At 39.0% G+C, this 27487-nt stretch overlaps 1 pseudogene; it reads right to left on the bottom strand.

Annotated features, from left to right (window-relative positions):
* Positions 1-266: 266 nt before the first annotated feature.
* Positions 267-27487, bottom strand: LOC101596200 (annotated as a pseudogene).

The following is a 27487-nucleotide window of genomic DNA, read 5'->3' as shown; positions in this document are numbered from 1 at the left end:
GCAGACAAAATATTGTTTGAGGAAGAAAAGCCCACATGTCCCCTTTCTTGTCACAAAACCCAAATGTGAGCCTCAGATGGTTCTGTGTTTAGAGGGGGCTCTCTCCAGGGAAGGGGGTGGAGCAGGTCAACGGCACAGTCTCCAGGGTAGCAGGTGGATGGGGGTTGATGGTGGAGGGGGGCTGTTTTCCCACCCACCATAGGGCTGCTGTCCTACTGATTGGTGGTGCTTCTCATCCTCTCCTCTCCCCTCCCTGTAGGCAGACATTATAGCCAGAAGCCCTCCATGGGGGCCTCAGGCTGCTGGAAGATGAACTGCTCTTTTGTCTCATCCACCTGCTGTTATCATCTTTTACAATAAAGTAGTGCTCAGTGAGGTCAAAGGCCTTCTGATAGATCTCCTGGTTCTCATAGCTCTGAGGAAACTCAATTTTACCCAAGACTGATCTGTTCAAGGGTTCCTCCTGATGTGGCATTGGCCTTGGTGATGGTCCAGACTGCTTCTTTGCTTGCACAAAACTCTGCTTTCTGACGGATTTTGATCAAGACAGGGAAGATATTTGGATATTTGCATCTATAACAGCCTGTATTTGAGTCCTGGTGGCAGCAGTGATGTTTGAAATGGTTCAGCAAGTTTCCTTCTGGACTGACTCCTTGGAGCTGCTCAAGAAGTGCAGGAGGCAAGGAAGTGCTGAACAGTTAAGAATCACCTGGGTCTGGATGTCATCCCCAGTGACAACGTTGCCCACAGTTCTTAGGGCAGGTGAAGCCACTTTGTAATCATTGTGCATCTGAAGCTCTACCAATCTCCAGTAGACTCCAGGGTGTATGATTGCCTGGATCTTCTCATTATGGCCATTGGATAGGTAACCGAGGGCCCAACAAATATCTTCCAGCAGGCCTGAGTCACTGCTGAAGAGTAGGTGAGACAATACAGGCAAACAAGGAGAAATCTTTGCAAATTCTGGGGTGGGTTCTTCCTGTGTCAGAGATTGGTCAGAGATCAGATTGCATTTCGTGTCCTTGTCAGTCACTTGGACTTGGTAGTGAGTGTTAACAAAGGATTAAGGACGGAACAGTTCAAGACATAACCTCTGCAAATGGTCCTGTCTCCCAATATGTTTCCCAGACTGCCTGCTCTTATACCTCTTCAACGTCTGAATTGAGTTAAGCAGTTCTATAAAAATGGAGATGGCCCCTGTTTCAATAATGATTTTGGTCTGGTGAGAGGTTCCAGAGGCTGTTTGTCAGAGTCCAGGCAGCTTCAAACGATAATGTATAATCTCTCTTCAGACACTCTGCAAACCAATAAGCTATTCCTAGAGTACTGAAAGCTTTGCATATTGGAGTACTTGGTTCTTTGGAGAGCAGCTTCTGGTATTTCTGTATGGTTGCTAACTTCAAGTCAGAATCATCAGAAAAGAATATCTCCACCATCTCTCTTGTGATCGATCACACTCTGCAGTAGCAGAGCTCACATAGGAGTCCATCAGCAGACTATCGAACATGGCAGCTTCTTCATTAATCAGCTCCACATTTCTCCATTTAAAAAGTTGTTTCTAAGCCGGGCATGGTGGTGCACGCCTTTAATCCCAGCACTTGGGAGGCAGAGGTAGGAGGATTGCCATGAGTTCAAGGCCACCCTGAGACTACAGAGTTTATTCCAGGTCAGCCTGGACCAGAGTGAGACCCTACCTCGAAAAACCAAAAAATAAAAATAAAAAAAAATAAAAATAAAAAGTTGTTTCTGCTTATACTTTTGGAGTTGAATTCCCTCCTCTTCTCTTATTCACCTCATTTCTTTGGGATTTAGGGCATTGTTCCTATAGCTCTTCATTTGGTAATTGTCTTTCCCTCGGCCTGGCGTGGTCTTTGCTGTGGCTGTGCATATGCACACTTGGCAGCAGCTGCAGTGATCTAGGGTGGAGTCCAGCCTTAAGGTGTGTGATGAGTGAGCTTCAACCCAGGCTACTCTCTTAATCTCTCTGCTATAGACTTATGATGAAGTGAGCCAGCTTTTTCTGCCATGATGAAGCTTACCCTGAAATCCATAGCCTGAGACAAGCCCTTTCCTCCCATAAGCTACATCAGGTTGGATGTTTGTCATAGCAATGAGAAGAAAATGGCAACACACCTGTTAGCCCTAGTTCAAGTCCCCAGCACTCGTGTAAAGCCAGATGCAGAGACAAAGTAGCACATGTGTTTGTAATTTCAATGTGCCTACAGCAATGGAAGGAAGAGCCAGGAGAATCTAGAAGCTCAAGGACCAGACAGGTCTATCCAGCAGTAAAAACAAATCACACTAAAACAAACAAGACAGCAAAAAGAAGCAGAGGACTGATAGCCTCTAGATGTGCATCACAGCATGCACATATCCAAACATGCATACGCCCACACCCCCCCTCCACACACTCACACACTCACACACACAAACACACATATGCACACAGATGCAAAAATAAAATAAAAATAAGCTGTGACTCACAAGTGTGTTGATTTAAAGATGAAACATTTCCTCTTTAAGAAATTAATTAGTTGAAGTAAGAGGTAGGAGTTGAGGCCAGGAGGCTAGAGAAGGGCCGTGAGGGAGAGAAGAGAGAGGAGGTCTTAAAGGGAGGGTATAGTAGATATGTAAGTAGGGAAGACTACTGGCTGTGAAATGGTCTAAGTTAGGTCAGGGGAGGGGTTGACAAAAATTAAAGATGTTATTAATATGTCATACGGAAACCTACTTCTTTACTAGCTAAATAATATATATGTTCAAAAAAGAGAGACTTTGGGCAGAAGTACATTTTGGGGGTGGAGAATGCTATGCTCAGAAGCCATAGATTGTTATAAGAAGATTTCAGTGCTGGGGTGGGATACTTTCCAGGAGTTATTGGTTAGGGAGGACTTTGATACCCCAAAACATTCTAAGTAATTGAGGGCACTTGGTTGCAGATGGTAAGACCCTAATATTGAAGACACCATATACTGGGGTTACAGGATGCTGAGAAATCAAGATGCAGCTGAGCTGAAAAACTCTCTGTTGGTTATTATGCTAGAAAGAGCTATGTAGCCTGCTGGGGAAGAAAAGTCATTAATAGTCTTAACCAGAAGTGAGCCCTGCAAGCTTTACAGCTTTCCAGCCTGGCCAAATGTTCCAAATGGTGTAATGGTGGCATATCTGTTATGGGGGTGGGGGAGGAACCAGTTGTTCTCTAATTGGATTTGACGCCCACTCAATGGGAGGGAATTCATGCCTGGCACTGAATACCTAATCAGAAGCTAATGGCTTGGGAGGGCATAAGCCCTAGGGGAGAAATTACTACTATTATCTAGATAAATAGATATTTTATGTCTACCAAACTACTAAGTACTTATGCTCATGCCCATATATCAATGCTACCCTCCTTTTTGGCTACAGAAGCTGCTCCTTTCAGATGGCAATGACCACAGCAGAAACTCAAAACCCACCAAAGTGTGGAAAAGAGACTGGAGTGTTCTGCCCTAAGTGAAACATCTCTATCACACCCTCCAAGACACAGGGACCATTTAGGAAGTGGTGCAATAAAGAATGCAAGAATCCAAGGAAGGGGAAGACTGCAATGCAATACTGTCTTCCAGACACAAAGTGGCCTTAATATTAATAACCTCACAATGGCTGATGCTTCCTACACAAGACCTGCATAATTGGAGGGGAAAATGATTATATCAAAATAGAAGAGACACTAGTTGGAAATATGATGGGATTCCATGGAACAAGGGTAAGGTAGAGGAAAAAGGGAAGGTGGTGGGAGTGGACTATGGTATGTAGTCTATTAAGTATGGAGGTTGTCAATAAAAAGTTAATACAAAAGATGCCGGCATGGGGCTGTATGCATGCCTTTAATACCAGCACTCAGGAGCAGAGATAGGAGAATATCCATGAGTTCAAGGCCATTCTGGGCTACAGAGTGAGTTCCAGGTCAGCCTGGGCTAGAGTGGGACCCTGACTTGAAAAAACAATGAAAAAATTAATACAAAAGAATATTCTGTAAAAAAGTGGATTATTAAAATACTATTGAAAATAAGTGCTTACAGTTATTGAAATTTTATTATTTCAGTTCTCTGACATGCATCCTTCTAGTAGTATATTATTAATTAATATATAATATTCTTGTATAATAGTAGTCTTTCAAATTGGGAAGGATATCTTACTTTTTATTATACTTTCTGAGTTATGAGGGAAAAAGTAATATACATGTTGGACAGCAAGAAGGGCTGAATCACTGCAGGTCAGTAGTAGCATTTTTCTTATTGTCATCTGACTTGTATGAGATAGAGCATTAGAACCCAGGAATCATTACATTTTATTGTCTCCTGGTACACAAATAAAAACAAAGAAAAGCCACCAAAGGAGGCTGCCAGTCTCTGTCCATTCTGATAATCTATAACATTCAAGAAACAGGGATGGCCAGATGGCTCAGTGGTTGAATGTGCTTGCTTACAGAGCCTGAATGCTTTGGTTTGATTCCCCGTTGCCCACATAAAGTCATATGCACAAAGTAGCACATGCATTTGAATTTGGTTTGCAGTGGCAAGACTTCTTCATTCTCTCTCTCTCTCAGCTTGCAAACAGCCAATAAATTTTTTAAAAATGTAAGAACTTCAGTGTTTTGAAATAATTTCTTTGTAAGAGTGTCCATTAACATACCAACAACAAACTTAAAAACAGCATATAGAACACACAGCAATAGGGGCTAGAGACATGGCTTAGCAGTTAAGGCACTTGCCAGCAAAGCCAAAGGTTTGATTTTTTGGTACCCACTTAATCCAGATGCATAAGGTGTTTCATGCATCTGGAGTTTGTTTACACTGGCTAGAGACCCTGACCCTCCCATTTGCTCTCACTCTCTCTCTGGTTCTTTCTCTCTCTCAAATAAATAAATAAATGAATAAATAAATAAATAAATAAATGTTAAAAATACATTAAAGGAGAAAATTTTTTTTTTTAAGTATTATACATAAATATCTTTGGGGATCCAGCAATATAACATCATATTGTATGAATAATAAAAATAAAAATACCACAAACTCACTTTAGATAAATAAAAAAAGACCCTCTGCAGATTAACACATCCTATAAAAAGTTTAGGAGAGTAAATTGTCCTGAATTTTAGATGTTTTTCAGGAATTAGTATTTAAAAAACCTAATTAAGTATAAAGCAGCAAAATTAAAAATAGAAATTTATAGTCCCCATTTGTGAGAAGAAAAGATCACATAAAATCTAGAGTAGTGTAACAATAAAGAGAAATCTTTAATGTGTGCACTGGGGGATGTGAAATCTTCTTTGACACCAGCTCAGTGGGCCCTGTGACTATTGAGTGCATGCTCCTCAGGCTGTGTGGATTGGAGGTGTGAATAAGGAACCAGCTGACGTGTGGAATTGGTTTTTTAAAAATGTGAAACTGCTTGAGGTTGACATTTGTTAAAACCCATTCTTCTAAAATGGTATAATTTTTAATAAATACACAAGAAACCAAAATGTCAAAAGATGAATCAATCTTCCCTTTTAAGAGCTTTAGGAGCCATGCTTTTCTCACCCCTACTGTGACTTTTTCTACTTGGAAATTATTCACAACAAAAGGACAAGTCTCTCATTTTTGTTGCCATAAGGGAGATGGTATTTGAATTGTAAAAGCCCTTTATAAAAATGCTTACTTTAAACTAGAGATGGTAGTTTAATCTGAAGAACAATTCTTTCTCACTTTTGTTATCTAATATACTGTACAGTTTCAACTGATCATCTTGATGGCTTTAATTACTAAATAGGAAATAAATCTCCCTCTTCTTTATTAGGCTATTTGACTTTGATTTTCATGATGTAATAGAGTAGGAAAGGCCAATGGTTCTCCTCCTAAAACTTTAATAAATTAGAAAACTTTATTCATCTTCTAGGTGAGAGTGGCTTTTACAATAGATCAAGATCAATGGGTGCTTAAGGAAATAGATTTCATGAGACAGCTAAGGGCCTACTTTGCAAAGGTTTTCCAAGAATTAAACATTTTTCAGTCTGACTCTAAATTTTATTTCCTTAACCCCTTCCTTTGCAAAGACTAACCCTTCCTGCTCTTGAGGAGACATTTTTCTATAGGAGATTCATGAGTGAAAAACTCTACTGTTCAGTCCTAAAACATATCATGCACAAGTGGGGAGGGAGTTGTCAGAGATTTGGTTCTAACTTGGAGTTACATATTACCCTATCACAATGGTAAGAATAAAAAAGGGATCCAGGGCTGGAGAGATGGCTTAGCTGTTAAGGCACTTGCCTGCAAAACCAAAGGACCCAGGTCTGACTCCCCAGGACCCACGTAAGCCAGATGCACAAAGGGGGCACACTCATCTGCACCAAGGTTTCAGAAAGCCATTGTATCCAGGCAACTTGAATGAGGGTCATATTCCTGCATTTAGGTCCTGAATGGGCTGGGTATGAAGCTGAGAAGGTAAAGTCCAAGTTGTGTTGGAGACTCCAGGGTGTGGGAGCTGCCAGATGTTCACAGTGGACAGCTGCAGGACTGAGTAGAATGGCCCCAGAGGGAGGCCACATGTGCTTCAGGCAACAGTGCTAAAGGAGTAGGGCTGCCCAAGCCTGTTGTAGTATAGATAATGCCACCATGAAGACCAGAGATCTGTTTCCTAAGCGATTCCAGATCCAATCATTTTGACTATCAAGAGTAACTACAATAAGAAATATATAGCTTTTATTATTTAAGAATTTGCTTGAGTCTCAGTATGCTGCACCTAGACTTTTAAAAATAGTTTTTTTATTTTTTTGCTGTATAATATTTATTTATTTTTAATTCATTTTTATTAGTTATGGACATACTTAGTGTGTAAACAACACAGGTTGGTACCATCCTTTCCCTCAACCCTGCCCCTTTTCTGAAGGGCTCCTCCTTGTTGTGGGTGTAGGTCATCCCCATAGAGATTGAGGGTCATGCAATCTGGAGGAAGCAATCAGTTATGGGGGACAGGCAACACCTTTGTACATACTGTCCCAACTTGTGGCTCTAACATTATGTCCCCTCTTCCACAAAATTCCCTGAGCTATGTTGGGTGTGTTTTAAGTTTACTTCAGTGATGGACTCTTAGGAGGCTCTGGATCTCTGGTTTGGTAGGTGTTGGGTATCCTAAGTGTCTATTTCCATCACCCTTGTGCTGATATTGGTTTCATCAAGAAAGCAGCATTCTTGCTCATTAACCTAATTCTTCTATTGTTTCAGCTGGGCCATCCACTATTGCACTTGTGTGAGCATTATGTCAGGCTGTTTGCTTCTGAGTAGCTTAGACCTTGAATTGCTTGGACACGTGTTGGCCACTTTCAACCCAGTAGCTCATGAAGTGTCTTTCAGTACTATATAGGCTAACTGGGGACTGGCTGTCTTCCAGATTCAGCCAGGTCTCTCCATGTTCCGTGCCAATAACATATGGTGTGTTTAGCAGTAGGTTCTTACTATTAGCCTCTGATGGGTAATCAAGTGCTCTGACAGATAGAAGTGCAATAGTGACAGAGCCATGGTAGGTAACCAACTGCTCTTGGATTGACTAACAGACATACTCAGTGAAATGGAACCCATATGTGGAACTGGCTACCAAGTCAGAATCATATCCAGATAATGATTTTGCTTTCCAATATCAAGCTCCCACTAATCTTAGACTAGAAGAGGGTCTACACCCATTAAATTCCCTCTAAATTAATAATGGTTATCCCATCTAACCTGTGCTGACATCACTCTCCATTGGAGAATCTTCTATTTTTCAGACAGGAGCAGGACCTGAGGAGATAAACAACACACTGTACTTCACCCTGGCCCCAGACTTTATTATGTTGAGATATAAACTGTCCTTGCCTATTTTCTCCAATATTTTGATCATGTTGAAGGCCTTTTATGCATATATTGAAATTATCATGTGGTTTTTGTGATTAGGTTTATTTATGTGGTATATTACATTGACAGATTTCCATATGTTGAACCAACCCTGCATTCCTGGGATAAACCCTACTTGATCAAGGTGGAAAATGCTTTTGATGTGTTTTTGAGTTTGGTTTGTGAGTATTTTGTTCAGGATTTTTGTGTCTAAGTTCATCAGGATATAGGCCTATAGCTTTCTTTTTGTAGCTCTATCTGGTTTTAAAAGGAGTTGGGAAGCATTCCATCTTCCCTGTTTATTTCTGTTTAATTGTCAAGAAGCTTTTGTATTATGACTTGCGGTGCACCTGTGTTTGGTGCAAAGAGATTGATGATTGTGATATGCTCTTGTTTAATCATTCCCTTGATGAGTAAGCAGTGACCTTCCTTATCTTATTTGATTACTTTGGTTTGATGTCTATTTTATGTGGTATTAGTATAGAAGCACCTGCTTGTTTCTTGTTTCTCTTGGCTTGGAATATCATTTTCCACCTTTTCAACCTGAGGAGATGTTTGCTTTAGTGGTGAGGTGGCTTTCTTGAAGATAGCAGATTGAGGGGTCCATTTTTATGATCCACCCTGTTAACCTGTGTCTCTTGATGTGTGAATTAAAGCTATTAATATTTACGGCAATAACTGTGAGATTTGACTTAATCCCTGTCATATTGTGGTGCTTTATGGGGTTTGGTGATTTCTTGGACTTTGTAGCTTTTTTAGCGTTTGCCAGGTTTGGTTATTGTGATCTGCTTCTTTTAGGCTCTTGAGATTGATTTTATGACTCTTCTGTGTGGAGAATTCCCTGAAGTATTCTTTGTAGGTTTGGCTTTGTTTTCATATAGTTGTAGAGCTGACTTTTATCATGAGAAGTTTTTCTTTCACCATCTATTATGAGGGATATTTTTGCTGAGTAGGACAATTTGGGTTGATAGCCATTTGTTTTTAGACTTTGCAGTGTGCTATTTCAGGCCCTTCTGGCTTTCAGGTTTTCCAGTGAGAAATATAAGGTATTTCTGACAAGGTTACCTTTATATGTAATGTGTTATTTCTCTCTTTCTGCTTTTAGGACTCTCTCTCTCTCTCTCTTTGTTTTCATTGTTTGGAGTCTCAATGATAATATGTTTTGGAGATTTTCTCCTTTGGTCCTGTCTGCTTGGAGTCCTGTTAGCTTCTTGTATCTTGATGGGACTCTTTTTTGAGAGGGTGGGAAAGTTTTCTTCAATAATGTTGTTCAAAATTTCTCCATGCCTTTGGTCTGAATTTTTTCCTCTTCTGGTATACCTATGATTTGAATGTTGAGATGTTTAAGGCTATCCCACAATTCACTCATGTTCTGTTCACAAAATTTTTTGAACTTATTCAAGTTTTTGAACTCATGAACTGTTTCTTCTGTCTTGTCTTTCAGTTCTGAGGTTCTGTCTTCCACATGACTAACTCTGTTCTTGAGGGTTTTCTAGAGAGGTTTGGACTTGTTCAATTTGGTTTGTATTTTCTATTTCCTATTTATATATAGTATCCATTCATTTGTTGAGTTCCCTTTTCAGGTCATTTTTTAATTTTATTAATGCTTCTTGGAATTCATCCTTACATTTATTTATGTTTTCATTGAGCTTAGCCAGCTTATTACTGATGTCCTTTTTTTTTTTTTTTTTTTTTTTTTTTTGCTCACTTTCAGAGCACTTAACTCTCGTTGGAAGTCTCTGTGTTTCCTTTTCTTTCTATAAGGTCCAACCTAGTAAAGACAATATTCACTCAATTGTTGGTCTTTTGTTGATTTTTTGCAAGTTCTACCATTTGCTTGGTCAGGGTCACTTATCTTCTGTCTGTATTTTGGTGTTCTGTTCCTGTTGTCTCTTCTATGTTTGATTACAGACTTTCATTGTGGGACTAGGCAAACTTGATCGGGTTCCTTCCCTTTGATGTTTTATGTTGTTTCTTTTGTTCTATGGTCTGACCATCACAGTGTGGGAATATTACTTAATTCAGGAGGAAGCTGTAGTTTAGGCTTGAAGTGTCTTTGATAATTGTTCCCTTTTATGTTTGACTAAAATAGGTTGTTGATGGCTCTTAATCAGGGATGTGGAGATTGTGAAGGTCTAAGTGAACCAGCCACTCTGGCTTGGTGCTTAGTAGCAGCAGTGGGATTGGGGGTGGCATGGAGGCCTATCTGCTCAGGTGGGAGGAGTCAGTGTGGCTCCAGTGGCATGGAGACCCAGAGACCAGGTGGTAGGGAGAGGAGGGGGAGATGGCACAGCTCCAGTGGTGGGTGGGGAGAGGAGATGGCATAGTCCTCATGATGAGTTATGCAGAGAAGAAAGCACAGACCCAGTTGGGGGAATGGAGAGTGAGAAAGGGAGGAAAGGCCCTGGAGGGAGAGAGGGGACCTAGTAATTAGGAGGAAAGGTGAGAGGCACTTGATCTTGATCTGCTGAGCATGCAGATAGTGCAGCAGAGAACCCAGTCAGGGACATGGTGGCTGGAAATGGTACTTGAGGAGTCTGGGTCTAGTGGGCTACCCAAGAGCATGGTAATCAGCAGATTCCCTACTTTTCTCGTCCATGCCCTCCCACTGGAGGTCATCTAGGACCTGTTAACCCTTGAGCTCCAAAGATCTTGCCTGATATGCTAGGAGCTGAAGTATGGCTAGATGGATGCCACTTTGACTGGAAGTATCTTGACTCTTCTTTTTTTTTTAGTAATTTTTTTGTTTACTTTTACTTATTTATTTGAGAGTGACAGACAGAAAGACCGAAAGAGGCAGATATATGTATAGAGAGAATGGGCATACCAGGGTCTCCAGCCACTGCAAACCAACTCCAGATGCATGCGCCCCCTTGTGCATCTGGCTAACGTAGGTCCTTGGGAATCGAGCCTCGAAGTGGGGTCCTTAAGCTTCACAGGCAAATGCTTAACTGCTAAGCCATCTCTCCAGCCCTTGACTCTTTTTTAAATGACAGTTCCTATACTTATAGAAATAAGCCATGATAATTCCCTTCCCTCCCCTACTTTACCCTTCGTAAATCTATACTCCATCATATCCCCTCCCTCTCTCCATTAGTCTCCCTTTTATTTTAATGTCATCATCTTTTCCTCCTAGTATGAGGGTCTTGTGAAGGTATTGCTAGCCAATGCAAGGTCATGGATATTGAAGCCAATTCCTGTCTGGACAATTGCATTGTAAGCAGTCCTATCCTTCCCTTGGTTCTAACATTTTTTTTTTTTTTTTTGCCACCTCTTGTTCAACGGACCCTGAGGCTTGGACGGTGTGATAGAGATGTTTCAGTGCCAAATACTTCTCTCAGTTTTTCTCAGCACTATGGTGTCTTTTGGGTCATCCCAGTGGTCATCTCCATCTGAAAAGAAAAGCTTCTATGATATAAGTATGTCCTGTTACCTTTTGGAATGGCATTTGAAGAATATTTTTAAGTATTTGTTTATTTGTAAGCAGACAGAGAGATAAAGAGAAGACATGTACACAGAATGGGTGCTGTGGAATTGAACTTGGGTCATTAGGCTTTGCAGGCAAGAGCCTTAACCACTGACCAATCTCTCAAGCCCTGCACCTAAACTTTTGAACAATGCTGGCTTTTAGAGAAAGACTAAATAATGCATTTTTGCATTGTGAGATGAACATAAGACTTTAGGGGCTTAGGGTGGAATATTATGATTTAAAGTAACGTATTCATATGTCAAATTGACAAGACATTGACATGTGATGGTTAACGTTCATGGTCAACTAGACTATATTTAGGATCACATAGGATACTCATTGTTGTGTGTGTTTGTAGGGGTATTTACAGAGAGGTATAACTGAAAGAAGACTCTCCATGAATGTCTGTAGTACCATCCTATGTGCTGGGGAAAAGGAAAAATCCAGCTGGGCACTGGCATTGATCTTTCTCTGCTCTCTGACTCCAGATACAAAGCAACCCATGTTCCCAATGCTGTGCCTTCCTTTCCATGATCTGTGGACTGTAAACCTTTTTAAGCTGAGCCAAAAATAGAACCTTAAGTTGCTTATTGTTAGATATTTTGTCAGAAGAAGAAAACTAATCAATGTGAACAGTTTTCCTGTTTTCAACATTGTTTTGCGGGCTTTCAGTGTAGACAGCATTATCTAGAAACCATCTGTTACTGCCACTGTGGCCAGATTTTCAAATTTTTCCACCATTTTATTTTTTGCTTACTTTGCCTTTGTGACACCTTAATAGCGAACTTATAAGTACTATTTACACTTAATTTGTATTTCCATCTTACTTGGATTTCAATCCATCAATTGCAATGTTAAAAGAGCTCATTAATTTCTTTTATTGTGGATCCAGTCATATTTGGTCCCTGTTTAGGATGAACCCATTTCACATTGGGATGCCTAAGTAAGTGTTTTAACTGGATGATTTATGAATCATTTTAACAATTTCTTTTCAAACATTTCCATTGATATTTTGTTGTATTCTTTTTTTTTTTTTTTGGCCAGGCTGACCTATGACCTAATTCACTGTGGAGTCTCAGAGTGGCCTCAAAGTCATGGCAATCCTTCTACCTCTGCCTCTACCTCTACCTCTGCTGGGATTAAAGGAGTGTGCCACCATGCCTGGCTTGTTGTATTTTTAGTCTTGACTTTTCAAATTAAAAGTTCACCTACCAATATATTGAATACATTTGCAGAAAAGGAAATTACTTGAGTGATTTACAGCTGTGTTTTCTAGTTAGCCTCATTCAAAAGGAAAAGTAACTATTTTTTGGATCATTAAGACAGGATCCTTTTTTCACCATGGGGTATCAGATGTTCACAGATCAGAACATTGAGCATAGATACAACCTCCCTCCTCTGCCATGTGCTGACACAACAGCCATACTTGCAGTGACCGTAGGGACTGAAGGAGATAGTTTACAACCTGAAGTAAGACAGCCCCCTGAAGTTAGTTTCCATTCCTCCCTTAGAAAATGCTGTGTATGAATGCTCTTTTCCTTATTCTACTTCAGAGCAATGGTTCTCAGGTCTTTGTGAAAGACAACTCTGGGTTCTAAAAAGTGTGCATTCTGGAGACTGAGACAGGAGGATAAGGAATTCAAGGTCAGCTTGGATTAATCATTGAAATCCTGTTTTTTCTAATTTGTTATAAAGGATTTTTTTTCTATCTTGTGGAGTTGGAGCATGTTACTTTCTTGGCAGATGGATGTGTTCTTTTTTATCTTCCTAGAAACCCTCCATGTGTTCAGGTATACTCAAGCTTTAAGAGGTTCTGAAAAAAGATTTATGTTTCCAAGGGGCAGAGAATGGATCTACAAGTCTCTGTTTCTGAAGCAAAAGTTCATGATGAAGTAAGTCAAGGTCCTAGAATCCTAAGGAAGTCTGCCTACAGGGCAGTAGAACCAAAGATAGTGGCAAGGCTGTGTCTATCAGCCAATAGACTCCCTCTTTGCATAATATTAAAGAGTCATCTTTATGTTATATTTTTGAGCAATGTGAAAAAATAGCTTTAAGCTATAAGAGACATCTTAAAAGTTTTGATATTTTTTAAAATGTAAAATATTATCTTCAAAAGGAAAAATGAAGAGACACCAGATGAAATGGCTACCTGAGAAATAACACTTGTTTTCCTATCTAATCAAGTGTAATTTAACATATTAACAATGCATGTAAAAATGTAAGAAAACAGCCATTTCACTATTTGGAGTACCCCTTTCCTGATGGTAGTTTTTTCAAGCTTTTAGAACACCCAACAGACAAAATCGGAAAAGAACTTGTCCTCACCATGTCATAATTAAACTACTAAACATGCAAAATCAAAGAATATATATTGAAAGTAATTAGAGAGAAAAGGCAAGTCACCTATAAAGGCAAGCCCCTCTGGATAATGCCCAGCTTCCATCTATATTTCTTTCTTGAGTGTTTTTATGTTTTCATTACATAGGTCTTTCACATCCTTGGTTAGTGTTATTCCAACGTATTTAATTTTTTTGTTGCTGTGGAAAATGGGACAGCCTCACTGATTTCTTCCTCTGTATATTTGTCCTTTGAATATAGAAAAGCTAGTTTTTTGTGCATTGATTTTTGTATCCTGCCACTTTGCTGAAGGAACTTATCACCTTTAGAAGTTTTGAGATGGAGACTGTTGGGTCACTTATATATAGGATCATGCCATCTGCAAATAGGGCTAACTTGACTTCTTCTGTTCCAATTTGAATCCATTTTATTTCTTTCTCCTGTCTTCTTGCTTGGGCTAGTACTTCTAGTACTATGTTAAAGGGCAGTGGTGAGAATGGGCATCTATGTCTTCTTCCCAATCTTAGTGGGAATTCCTTGAGTTTCTCCCCATTAGGTATTATTTATGCTGTAGGGACTTTATATATAGTTTTTATTGTGTTGAAATATAAACCTTACATACCTATTGTTTCCAGTGTTTTGATCATGAAGTGGTGGTGTATTTTGTCAAATGCCTTCTCTGCATTAATTGAGATGATCATGTGTTTCTTATGGTTCAGTTGTTTCTTATGGTTCAGGTGTATGATACTGACAGATTTCTGTATGTTGAACCACCCCTGCATTCCTGGGATGAAGCCTAATTGATCAAGGTAGATAATGCTTTTGATGTGTTGTTGAATTTGATTTGCAAGGATTTTGTTCAGGATCTTTGCATCTAAGTTAATTAGGGGTATAGGCCTATAGTTTTCTTTCCTTGTCACATCTCTGTCTGGTTTTGGTATTAGAGTGATGCCATAGCCCATTTTTTAGTTGGGTTATTTGATTTTTTATCATTTAGTTTTATGAGTCTTTCAATATCCTGGGTATTAATACTCTGTCAGTTGTATAGCTCTCAAAGATTTTCTCCCATCTGTGGTTGCCTCATTACCCTATTCACAGTGCCCTTTTCTGTACAAAAGCTTTGTAATTTCATGAGGTTCCAGTGGTTGATTAGTGGTTTTATTTCCTGAGCAAGTAGGGTTATATTCAGAGAGTCTTTGCCAAGACCAATATGCTGAAGGTTTTTGCCTACTGTTTTCTCTAGTAGTTTCAGAGCTTCCAGTCTGATATTAAGGTCTTTGATCCATTTGGACTTCATTCTTGTGCATGGAGAGAGATAGGGATCTAGTTTCATCCTTCTACAGGTACACATCCAGTTTTCCCAGCACCATTTGCTGAAGAGGCTATCTTTTCTCCAGTGAGTATTTTGCTTTTTTTTTTTTGTTTGTTTTTTTGAGGTAAGGTCTCACCAGTCCAGACTGACCTGGAATTCACTATGTAGTCTCAGGGTGGCCTCGAACTCACAGTGATCCTCCTACCTCTGCCTCCCTAGTGCTGAGATTAAAGGTGTGTGTGTGCCACCACACCCAGCCCATTTTGCTTACTTTTGTTGAATATCAGGTGGCTGTAGCTACTCAGACTTACATCTGGGTCCTCTATTCTGTTCCATTGACCTACATGTCTATTTGTGTGCCAGTACCATGCTGTTTTTGTTAATATGGCTCTGTAATATAGGTTAAAATCAGGTATGGTGATACCACCAGCCTTATTATTGCTGCCCAAAATTGTTTGAGATATTTGAGAGGTTTTTTTTTTTTGTGTGTGTGGGTGCTTTAAATCAATTTTAGGATTTTTTTTCTATTTCCATGAAGAATGCCATTGAAATTTTGAAGGGACTGAATTAACTGCGTAGATTGCTTTGGTAAGATTGTCATTTTCACAAGATTGATCCTTCCAATCCAAGAACAAGTAAAGTCTTTCCATTTCCTAGTGTCCTATGCAGTTTACGTCTTGAGTGTATTAAAATTTTCATTATAGAGATCCCTCACTTCCTTGGTTAGGTTTATTCCAAGGTACTTTTTTTTTTTTTTGAGGCAATTGTGTATGGGAATGATTCTCAGATTTCATCCTGTGAATGTTTGTTGTTAGCATGTAGGAAGGCTACTGATTTCTGTGTATTTATTTTGTATCCTGCTACAATGCTGTGTTTACCAGCTCTAACATTTTGCTGGTAGAGTCTTTAGGGTCCTTAATATGTAGAATCATATCATCTGCAAATAATGAAAAGATGATCTCTTCCTTTTCTATTTGTACCACCTTTATGTATGTCTCTTGCCTTATTGCTATGGCTAAGACTTCTAGTACCATGTTAAATAAAAGTGACAACAGGGGACACCCTTGTCTTGTTCCTGATTTTAGTGGAAAAGCTTCAAGTTTTTCTCCATTTAGTATTATGTTGGCTGTAGGTTTGTCATAATTAGCCTTTACTATGTTGAGATATGTTTCTTTTATTCCCAGCTTCTGTAGAACTTCTTCTTCTTCTTCTTCTTCTTTTTTTTTTTGGTTTTTCGAGGTAGGGTCTCACTCTGGTCCAGGCTGAACTGGAATTAACTCTGTAGTCTCAGGGTGGCCTTGAACTCATGGCGATTCTCCTACCTCTGCCTCCCGAGTGCTGGGATTAAAGGTGTGCGCCACCATGCCTGGCTTCTGTAGAACTTTTAAAAAAAGTTTTATTTATTTATTTTTTCTGTAGAACTTTTATCATGAAGGAATGTTGGCTTTTACCAGATGGTTTTTCTGCATCTAATGAGATGATTATGTGATTTTTTTCTTCAGTCCATTTATATAATTAATTATACCTACAGATTGGTGCATTTTGAACCACCTCTGTGATAAAGCTTACTTGGTTGGTGTGAATGATATTTTTGATGTACTCTTGTATTTTGTTTGCCAATATTTTGTTGAGAATTTTTGCATCTATGTTCATGAGGGAGATTTCCCTGTAATTTTCTTTCTTTCTTTTTTTTTTTTTTTTATCTTTGTCTGGTTTTGTTATCAGGGTGATGCTGGCTTAGTGGAAGGAGTGTCCCAAAGGTTTTGGTATGTTGTGTTCCCATTTGATTTCATGAATTTTTTGATTTCATTCTTGATTTCTTCATGACCCATTCATCATTTAGTAGTGTATTGTTTAGTTTCCATGATTTTGTGTATACCTGAAAGCTTTTCTTGCTATTAATTTGTAGTTTAATCCCAATTTGATCAGATAGAGTACAAGTAATTATTTCAATTTCCCTGTACTTGTTAAGATTTTCTTTGTGTCCTAATAACATGATCTATTTCAGAGAATGTCCATGTGCTGCTAAAAAGAATGTGTATTCTGTAGCATTTGGATGAAATGTTCTGTAGATATCTGTTAAGTCCATTTGTTCTATGACCTTATTTAATCCAGATGTATCTCTGTTTATTTTTTTCCAGAATTACCTGTCAATTGATGAGAGTGGGGTGTTGAAGTCACCCAGTAGAACTGTGTTTGGTGTTATCTGTGACCTTAGTTCTAACAGTGTTTGTTTGATGAAGCTGAGAGTCCCCATGTTAGGTGCATATATGTTTAGGATTGTAATGTTGTCCTGTTGGAGTGTTCCTTTAATCAATAAAAGTGACCTTCCTATCTTACCTTACTAATGTTTGTCTGAAGTCTACCCTGTGGGATGTTAGGGTATAGTGGTACCTGCTTGCTTTCTACACCCATTTGCTTGAAACAGCATTATTCAACCTTTCACCCTAAGACAGTGTCCATCTTTCGTTGGAAAGGTGAGTTTCTTGGAGGCAACAAATTGAATGATCTTGTTTTTCAATGCAGTCTGCAAACCTGTGTCTTTGTTGGGTATTAACGCTGTTGATATTAAGAGTTATTATTGAAAGGTGTGTATTGATTTTTGCCATTTTTCTTGTTTTGTAGTTCTTCCTGTTTTATGTTTGATCTCTTGTTTTAACTAGTATTTGAGTATGGTTTATTTTTTTTCTCCCAGGTTTCTTATGTGTGTGCTTTTCTTTCTCTTCAGCATGGAGGATCCCTTCAAGTATTTTCTGAGGAGCTAGTTTTGTCTTCATATATACATTTAGCCTGCTTTTGTTGTGGAATGTTTTTATTCTCTATTTAAATGAATAGCTTTGCAGTATAAAGTAATTTTGGTTGACAGTTTTCTAAATGACTTACTCTGTTTTTTATTTCTAGTGTTTCTGATTGGTATTTTTCATTATTTCTATTTTCTTACTTATGTCTTCCATTGACCTACTTATTTCATCAAGCTGGTTTCCTGTGTTCTCTTGGGATTCCTTCAGAAGTTGGTTTTCTTCTTTGATTTCTTCTGTCATTTCTTTGTATGTAGATATAATCATTCTTTTGAAATATTTGTTGACATTTCATATAAAGCAGACTCACTGGAGGCAATTTCTGATGGAGTTATAATTTTTGGTGGGCTTTTATTGTTGATTTTTTTGTTTCATGTATTATAATGTAGAGATTTTTGCAACTTGAGTTAATTTGATGTTGAGTTGTATAAATCCAACTCTTTATATCTTCAGTGTAGGAGTTTAAGGTGCCAGGTTTAGCTCTTATACTCTAAGAGAAACATCAGAAGTAACACTCAGTGTGGAGTTTGTCTGCTATTCAATGTTGTAGTAGACTGGTGAAGCAAATTACTGGGAAATTCTAAAATTCAACTGAGCAATATAGACATTCAATGAAAACCAGCACAGAGTATTTACACAAATGTGGGAATTAAAATAAACAGCTACTCTAGTAATGCCAACATCCCTAAGTGTGTGCATTGCCGACCAGGGGTTGCTATTTCTAGTCTAAAATGGGTTCCATGTTAGCTTGGGGCCAGACAGTATCTGCCCCCAATATTGACTTAAGAAAAAGACAAAGGTCCTAAAAAATCAGGAAACATCAGAGGCAACAATGGTCAGTACCAAAATACAGCTTTAGAAGGGTAAAGCAATCAAGAACATAGCATTCAAATGTAATACACAACCTTTCTTGTCATGGAAAGAGAGCTTAGCACTTCCAGTGTAGGTCCATGTATCTGGCTTTGTAGGCCCTGTTACTTTTTGGGATGGGTTCAGAGCTCACCAATTCTGAGTACACATGTTGATCCCTGTTGGTGTCAGGTGGCCAGGGTAGATGAGTTCTCTGGACATTTATGGCCCTGATGGTTGGAATATGGGAGACTTTCCAGGGTGCCTGAATTTGTACTGGAGTTGCTCAGAGGATCCCATTTGTGGTCTCCTTCAGCAGCTTCTCAGCTGGTCCCTGCTGTCTTCAGGTTTCTTGCCTTTGTGAGGAGGCAGATGTGATTGGAAAATCCCCTCACTTGTTTTCTGCTCCTGCCACTCTTCACCATGGTGTGGGTGGGCTCTGGGATTGGGGCTGCTCCTGCCTCAGTGGGATTCTGTCCAGTTTCCTCTTTTCTGGAAGATCTTAGTCTCTCCTGCTTCTCTGCTGTGATAATAAGTTATACACCTTCATTTTTCAATAGAAGAGAGTATTTTGCTGTGTTACTGTTTATTTTCCTCCCTAGGCTGCTTTGTTGTGGCTAGTATGCCATCATCTTACCTGGAAGTCTCACATATAACTATAATTTTTTACATTTTAATTATGATTTTTTAAATTATGATATTTAACCAGAAAAAGCATAGGGTTCCTTCATTTTACTTTATGGACAAAAATATTACATCTAAATATCCATTATAGATTGTGCATGCACAGAAAAGAAATGAAAAACCATGGTAACTGTTAAATTGACTTCTGGTCTCCTGTGAGGCTTATTTCAAGATTATATTTATCACGATGCTCTGGCACTACATAGACATTTTAAAGGTACATTTCCTTATATATAAAATAAATAAAATAAAAGGATATATTTAATATGAGACATAATTAGATTTCCTAAGATGGTCTTTCAAAAGTAAGTCTGAGAGAACCTAATATTTTTAAAGCATTGTATAGTAAATTCACAATACACATGTTTTAGAAGTAAATTTTATAATGACACACAATAAAAACCTTTCACACTTAATGTAAAAGCATTTATTTTCCACTTACAATACACCATTTCTTTGCATCATCAAATATAAGGATTTATGCCAAGAAAGGTCTTAAGTCATTTTGTGAATTATTTATCCAAAGTATAATGTGACAAAATTAGCTCATTGGCATATTTTGCAGTTAAGTGAACCCTTTTTATGGTTTTCTAGAGATAAAATGAATGCATTCATATTAGAACACTTTACCTGATTTATCATAATATACCATGTACCAAAAAGCTCATTTGATAAATTACATATAATTATGAAATACTGTAGAAAAAATCTTTCATATTACCTCATGTGCTTTTTTAAGTTTTAATTTTAATTTATTTATTGGAGACAGAGAGAAGATGAGAGAGAGAGAGAGAGAGAGAGAGACAGACAGACAATATGGGCATGCTAGGCAAGAATCTTAACCACTAAGTCATCTCTTCAGCACACCTCATGTGTTTTCATAAACTACTTTTTATTGACTTTTTTTGTGGCAGGGTCTCACTCAAGCCCAGGATGAGCTGGAATTCACTATGTGGTGTCAGGGTGGACTTGAACTCACTCTTGGAAAACTTCATCTGGGTCCAGCAGCTCTCCTTGGCAGTCATTTCATGGTCTCAGCCTCTCCATTGGGCCTCTACTGCAACCTATGGTTCATCCTCATGGCCCCATGGGGGTCTCCGTGCAGGCATCCAGCAAACCTGCTTCACACTGCCCATTTCCATTTGCAAAACACAAGACTATGTTGTAAACTCAATGATCTTCTCTTTCTTGCATTTCTTATACTCCACAATACCAGGTAGGGTGCCAATTTGTTAATCCAGGAAGGAATAAAGCAGACTTTGCACAACAGGGCACTTCTTGATCACTCAGGCCCCCTCAATAGAGTCTACATTCTTCCTGCTGCCCCAGTGCAGGTCATCTGACCCAATCTCAAAGGTTGTAAACTCTGAATTGCAGTTAAATAGGCAGAAGTTTTGTCCCAAAGATTTCATTTCTGTGCCAAAACCCTCTGCTCATGCCAGTACATTTCTATGTACTGCAGCCCTGCACAACTCAGGACACAGGTGTAAGAGCACACCTCTCACACAAACTGCATCTAGTGCAGTCCAGACAAAATTCCTTTTCACCCTCATAAGCCAAGCCTCACATTCCATGGTTCTTACTGCATTCAGGTATTGCAACTTTGAACAGAAGAATCCATCCAGCTGCACTTGCAGCACTACAAGCCATCTCTTAGACCAAGATTTCAAATCCTTCCACATTCCTCTTGAAAATCCCCCAAAAGGCCAAAACCACACACTTAAGTGTCTAACAGCAACCCCACTCTTGGTACTAACACTACTGTGGCAATCAGGTTTACATTGCTGGCAGAAATCACCTGACCAAGAGCTACTTGTGGGAAGAAAGAGTTTATTTTGGCTTATAGGTTTGAGGGGAAGCTCCATCTTGGCAGGGGAAAATGATGTCATGAGCAGAGGGTGGACATCACCCCCTGGCCAACATAAGGTGGACAACAGCAATACAGAGTGTGCTGAACACTGGCATGGGGAAACTGGCTATAAGACACATAATCCCACCCCCAACAATACACTGCCTCCAGGAGGTGTTAATTCCCAAATCTCCATCAGCTGGGAACCTAACATTCAGAACACATAAGTTTATGGGGTGTACTGACTCAAACTACCACAGGGACATGTCCTGTCATAGGTTTAGTTGAATTTTGTACAAGTTTCTTTCTCTTACTCTTTGCTGGTTTTCTGAGGTAGGGTCTCAGTCTAGCTCAGGCTGACCTGGAATTCACTACAAATCTCAGGGTGGCCTTGAATTCACAGTAATCTTCGTACCTCTGCCTCAAGTTCTGGGATTGAAAGTGTGTGCCACCATGCCCAGCCAAATTTCTTTTTAAAATTTCATTAAATTTAATTTTATGCCAGTGTGTGCATATACAGGTATGCTTGTACATGTCTTTGCATGTTTGTATGTGTGGCTGCATGTGTAATTTGTAGAAAGTTTTTATTTTTTTTAATTTAACAAATTATTTTGGGGCTGGACCGATTGTTTAGCAGTTAAAGGTGTTTGCTTACAAAGCCTCATGGCCTGGGTTAGATTCTCCAGTACCTAAATAAAGCCAGGTGCACAAAGTAGTACATGTGTCTGGAGTTCATTTACAGTGGCTTTATGTCCTGGTGTGCTCATTTTCTCTTTCTTTCTTTCTCTTATAGTAAATAAATTAAAAAAAATTTTCAAAAACCCTAATTATGGGCTGGAGAGATGGCTTAGCGGTTAAGCGCTTGCCTGTGAAGCCTAAGGACCCCGGTTCGAGGCTCGGTTCCCCAGGTCCCACGTTAGCCAGATGCACAAGGGGGCGCATGCGTCTGGAGTTTGTTTGCAGAGGCTGGAAGCCCTGGCGCGCCCATTCTCTCTCTCTCCCTCTATCTGTCTTTCTCTCTGTGTCTGTCACTCTCAAATAAAAAAAAAACAAAAAACAAATAAAAACCTAATTATGTTTTAGTCATAAGTTGTGTTTCTCAATAAGTTTGGTCAGTAACTTTGGTCAGGTCATAGTTATGGAAAATACCTCTGTAGCTGTATGTTTGTCCAGGTGCACATGAAGGTCCGAGGATAATCAATCTTGGATACTGTTCTTTAGGTGTTATTCACTTAAAAAAATTTTGGTGTCTGTGAGTATATGCATGTGCGTGTGTGCGTGTGTGTATTTGTTTGTTTGTGTTAGTGTGGGCATGTGTGTGCTGAAGAGTTCCCATAGGGATCAGATGGCAACGTTGAGGATCAGTCACTACCTTATACCTCATTTGAGGCAAAGGGTCTCATTGCTTATCACTGCTGTGTTGAGCTTGTTTGTGGGTTTGTGGGAGATTCTCCTGTCTGTACTTCCCACCTCACTGTAGGCATGCCAGGATTACAGAAGCTCACCACAGCTTCCAGCTTTTATGTGGATGTTTGAGATCAATCTCAGGCACTCAAGCTTGTGTGGTAAGCCCTTTCCCATTGAAACATCTCTCCAGCCCTATTCACCATTTGAGACAAAATCTCTTTAATTGGGTTGGTATTTGTCAATCAGGCTACAGAAGCTAACTAGCTAGCTCTAAGGATCTCTGCTTATCTCTGTCACCCCAGAGTTGGGATTACAAACATACACTGCTGCGTCCAGTAGTTTTATGTGGGTTCTGGCGATCAAATTCAGGCCCTCATGTTTATGAGGGAAATATTTTACCAATTATGTTATTTCTTTAGCTCCCATGTATCTTTCTTAGAGGAAGTGGGTGAATAGATAGCTCTATGTCTAGATTCCAATACCCAGAAATCATATTTCTTTTTCCTAAAGTACTTCACCAGTGGTATCATCTTACTGCAGCGTCATAGAAACACAGGTTTCCTTTCTCTGTGTCATTTATTGAAGTAGGAATTGAGATCTGGGGTATGTCTTCAAAAACACAGTTGAATGGAGAGAAAAGCACCACAACGCCACTGCTTCAAAACAGTGTCCATTCAGTGTGACTCATATTGAACAGACCAGCCTTTTTGAGTGAATGGCTGGTAGTGTATCCACCCAACATCTTAGATGGGTAGGTTATTTTTTTCTTGTTAGCAGAATATTTCTGAATCACAAACTGTATTCTCAATAAGTTTGATTAGGTACTTAGGTAAGATATAGTTATGTAAAAATTCCCCTGTTTTCTGACAATAGAGTGAAAATATCAACATCATTTTTGTTACTTTTTTGTCTTTTTGTTGGTTTACTTTATTTTATTTTTTATTAATTTGCTTGAGAGAGAGAAAGAGGCAGATAGAGAAAGAGAATATGGGTATACCAGGTCCTCCAGCCACTGCAAATGAACTTCAGATACATGCATCACCTTGTGTATCTGGCTTCTGTGGGTACTGGGGAATTGAACCTGGGTCCTTAGGCTTTGCAGGCAAGTACCTTAACCTCAAATCTATCTCTCCAGTCCTGTTGATATTTTTAAAAAATATTTTATTTATTTACAAGCTGACAGAGAGAGAGAAGAGAGAAAGACAGAGAATGGGTGCACCAGGGCCATGAAAACAAAGTCCAGATGCATGTGCACTTAGCGCATATGGCTTTATGTGAGTACTGGGGAATTGAACTCAGGTTGTTAGGGCTTTGTAGGCAAGCACCTTAACCACTGAGCAATCTCTCCAATGCTTTTTGTTGAAATTTTTAACAGACAAAAAGTGTGGCAGGTTGCATTCAAGAACGAAAATCAGGAGCTTTTGTTTTTTTAAAGTAAGAGCTTTAGTGGTTAGCTTATTTATTTATTTTTTGAGGTAGGGTTTAACTCTAGCTCAGGCTGACCTGGAATTCACTATGTAGTCTCAGGGTGGCCTCAAACTCATGGCGATCCTTCTACCTCTGCCTCCTGAGTGCTGGGATTAAAGGCATGCGCCACCACACCTGGCCCCTTAGTGGTTATTTTTGCAACCAATGCTTTATTTCCCAGTTGTGATATTTTGGCAAACACATATATCCTAGGAATCATAGATTTCTATCACATTATACATTAGGGTTGATGGTTTCTGGTAGTGTGACAGATTCTGAAGTGCTATTTTCTTTTTTTCCTATCCTTTATATTAGATCAGGGAAGGCTGAAAGTGACCTTTGTTTTCTCATTATCACATGCAAATGCTTATTCCTTGGAGAGGCTCTGTCTTCCTTTACATCCCCTTTCCTATCCAGATCTCTGCCTCACATTTTCATGGCTGAATAATTCAAGAACACCCTCAAAAATTTCTGTAATTTCCTTTTTTTTCATTTTCTTTTAACTCAGTGCCATTAAACCTTAGTTTTCAAATTGTTCATTCCTCTAAAGTCTTTCTCTACAATTGCTTTGAGAAGAATTGAAAAGAGCACATGGGATTTAGGAGAGATGTAGTTTTTGGGTCTATATAAATGAAATATCTCTATGGTAGAATTAAGAAGAACATATATGCATAATACAAGGCAATTACCAGTTAACTGTAATACTAAAGTGTTACTGAAAGCGAAAATAAGTGCATTTATAATAACAATGTCTTCATTGTCCTTCAACAGTTTTGTAAAGCACACAGATTGTGCAATATCCAGGATGTGTCACCTTTAATTGAGTAGCACTCAGTGTGTGGTTTGGTGACTCTGGGTTTTGAAGTCCTTTCAGGTAGTTAGTGAGATCAAAATCGCTTCTATTCTGGAGCTGGGGAGATGGATCAGTAGTTGAGAGTGCTTGCTGCTTAATATGAGAGCCTCTGTCCTGGAGATGGCTGACTTGAACTCCCCAGTACCTATGTAAAAAGCTGGGTGTAGGCATCCATGTCTCTAATGCCAGCCTACTTGCCATAGATTAGAGAATCACTGGGCCAGTTGACCAACAGCAGCTCAAGTTGTGGAAGAGACCTTGTTTCTAAGCCACATGGGAAAAGGAGTACACAATGTGGAACACTGTCACTTGTAATTGATTGAAAATGGTCTCCTCCAGTGACCATGTTCTAATCTCTGAACCTGTAAATCTTACTTTATCTATCAAAAGGGACTTTTAGATATGAGTAAAGATTTTTTTGGCATAGGACATTAACCTGGATTATTTGTGGTAGTCACTAGGACATCACAAGCTATTTAATTTTTTAATAAATTTATGTATTTATGTGTATGTGACAGACAGAGAAAGAGAGAGAGAGAGAGAGAGAGAGAGAGAGAGGGAGAGAAGAGAAGAGAAAAGAGAGAATAAATATGCCTCTTGCCACTGCAAATGAGCTTTAGACACATGGGCCACTTTGTGTGTCTGGCTTTACATGGGCACTAGGGAATGAAACCTGGGCTGTTAGGCTTTTCTTAAGTGTCTTTAACCATTAAGCAATCACTAGCTCAATCACAAGATCTTTTTATTTTTTAATGTATGATAGTATGGTTCTAGGCCATTCTTTTTGTTTGTTTATTTTTCCTTTTTATTAACACCTTCCATACTTACAGACAATAAACCATGATAATTCCCTCTGCTCCCACACTTTCCCCTTCACAAATCTACACTCCATCATATTCCTTTCCTCTGTCCATGAGTCTCTCTTTTATATTGATGTCATCATCTTTTCCTCCTCTTATGAGGGTCTTGTGAAGATAGTGTTAGGCACTGCGAGGTCATGGATATTGAGGCCAATTCCTGTCTGGGCGATTGCATTGTAAGCAGTCTTACCCTTCCTTCAGTTCTTATATTCTTTCTGCCACCTCTTCCACAGTGGACCCTGAGCCTTGGAAGATGTGATGGCGATGTTTCAGTGGTAAACATTCTTCAGTCATGTCTTCTCAGCACTATGGTACCTTTTGGGTCATCCCAGTGGTCAATGCCATCTGAAAAGAGAAGCTTCTCTAACCAAAAGTGAGAATAGCATTAATATATGGATATGAACATTAAGTAAAGTGTTTACAGGGCAGACCGGTGAGCATAATGTATGCATGTAGCCTGACAAGAGCAGGCATTACACTCCTAATGCTCATGACCTCTCCAACCATAGGCTTTTTCTTAGGGTTTCAGTACGGCATGTATTCTCTCCCATAGAGTGTGTCTCCAGTCTAATTAGAGTGCAGTTGGCTATCCCATAATAGAAATATTGTCTCTTTGTTCTAGTCACAGCGTCCTTTGTTGTACAAAAGTTTTGTAATGTCATGAGATCCCAATGGTTGATTCATGGTTTTATTCCCTAACAACTGGGGTTATATTCAGAAAGTCATTGCCTATACCAATATGCTCAAGGGGTTCCCCTACTTTTGCTTCTAGCAGTTTCAAAGTTTCAGGTGTGATATTAAGGTTCCTCATCCATTTGGACTTGATTCTTTTGCATGGAGAGACAAGGATCTATTTTCATCTTTATGTATATATATATATATATATATATATATATATATATATATATATATATATATATATATATATATATATGTATCTCCAGTTTTCCCAGAAGCACTTGTTGAATAGGCCATCTTTTCTCCAAGGATATTTTTGTCAAAAATCAGATAGATGTAGCTTCCTCAATTAATGGGTCCTCTGTTCTGTTCCATTGATCTATGTGTCTGTCTTTGTGAAAGTACCATGCTGTTTTTGTTACTACGGCTTTGTAATATAGCTAAAAATTGGGTTTGTGATACTGCCAGCCTTATTTTCTTGATCAAAATTTCTTTGACTATTCAAGTTTATTTTTGTGTGTTTCCAAATGAAGTGTAGGGCTGTTTTTTCTATTTTCATGAAGAATGCTTTTGGACTTTTAATGGGGATTGAATTAAATATGTAGATTGCTTTTGGTAAGATTATCATTTTCACAATATTGATTCTTCCAATCCAAGAAAATGAGATGTCTTTCCATTTCCTAGTGTCTTCTGTACTTTCTTTCTTTTTTTTTTTTTAAGTTTTGTAGTCAGTGAATATGGTCAAGTTGGTACCATTGTTAGCCTCCTCCCTTCCCTTCCCCCTCCTAGTTGGGGTATATGGGTCTTGCATTGTGGGGTTAGCTTTTAGTTTTGTGTAGGAGGAAATGTCCCTGCATGTCATGACCCAATGTGTGGCTCTGACATTCTTTCTGCTCCCTTGCCCACAAATTTCCATGAGCCATGTTGGGTTCATATTAGGTCTGCTTCCATGTTGAGAGCTTGGGTGCCTCTGTGTCTCTGGATACCTGGTTTGGTAAGGCTTGATTTTTTCTGTGTGTCAATCTCCTTCACCAT

Source organism: Jaculus jaculus, chromosome 10, assembly GCF_020740685.1.
Source record: "Jaculus jaculus isolate mJacJac1 chromosome 10, mJacJac1.mat.Y.cur, whole genome shotgun sequence".
NCBI classification, from domain to species: Eukaryota; Metazoa; Chordata; class Mammalia; order Rodentia; family Dipodidae; genus Jaculus; species Jaculus jaculus.
The sequence above is the reverse complement of the archived record's forward strand: the minus strand, read 5'-3'. Positions and strand labels throughout refer to the sequence as shown.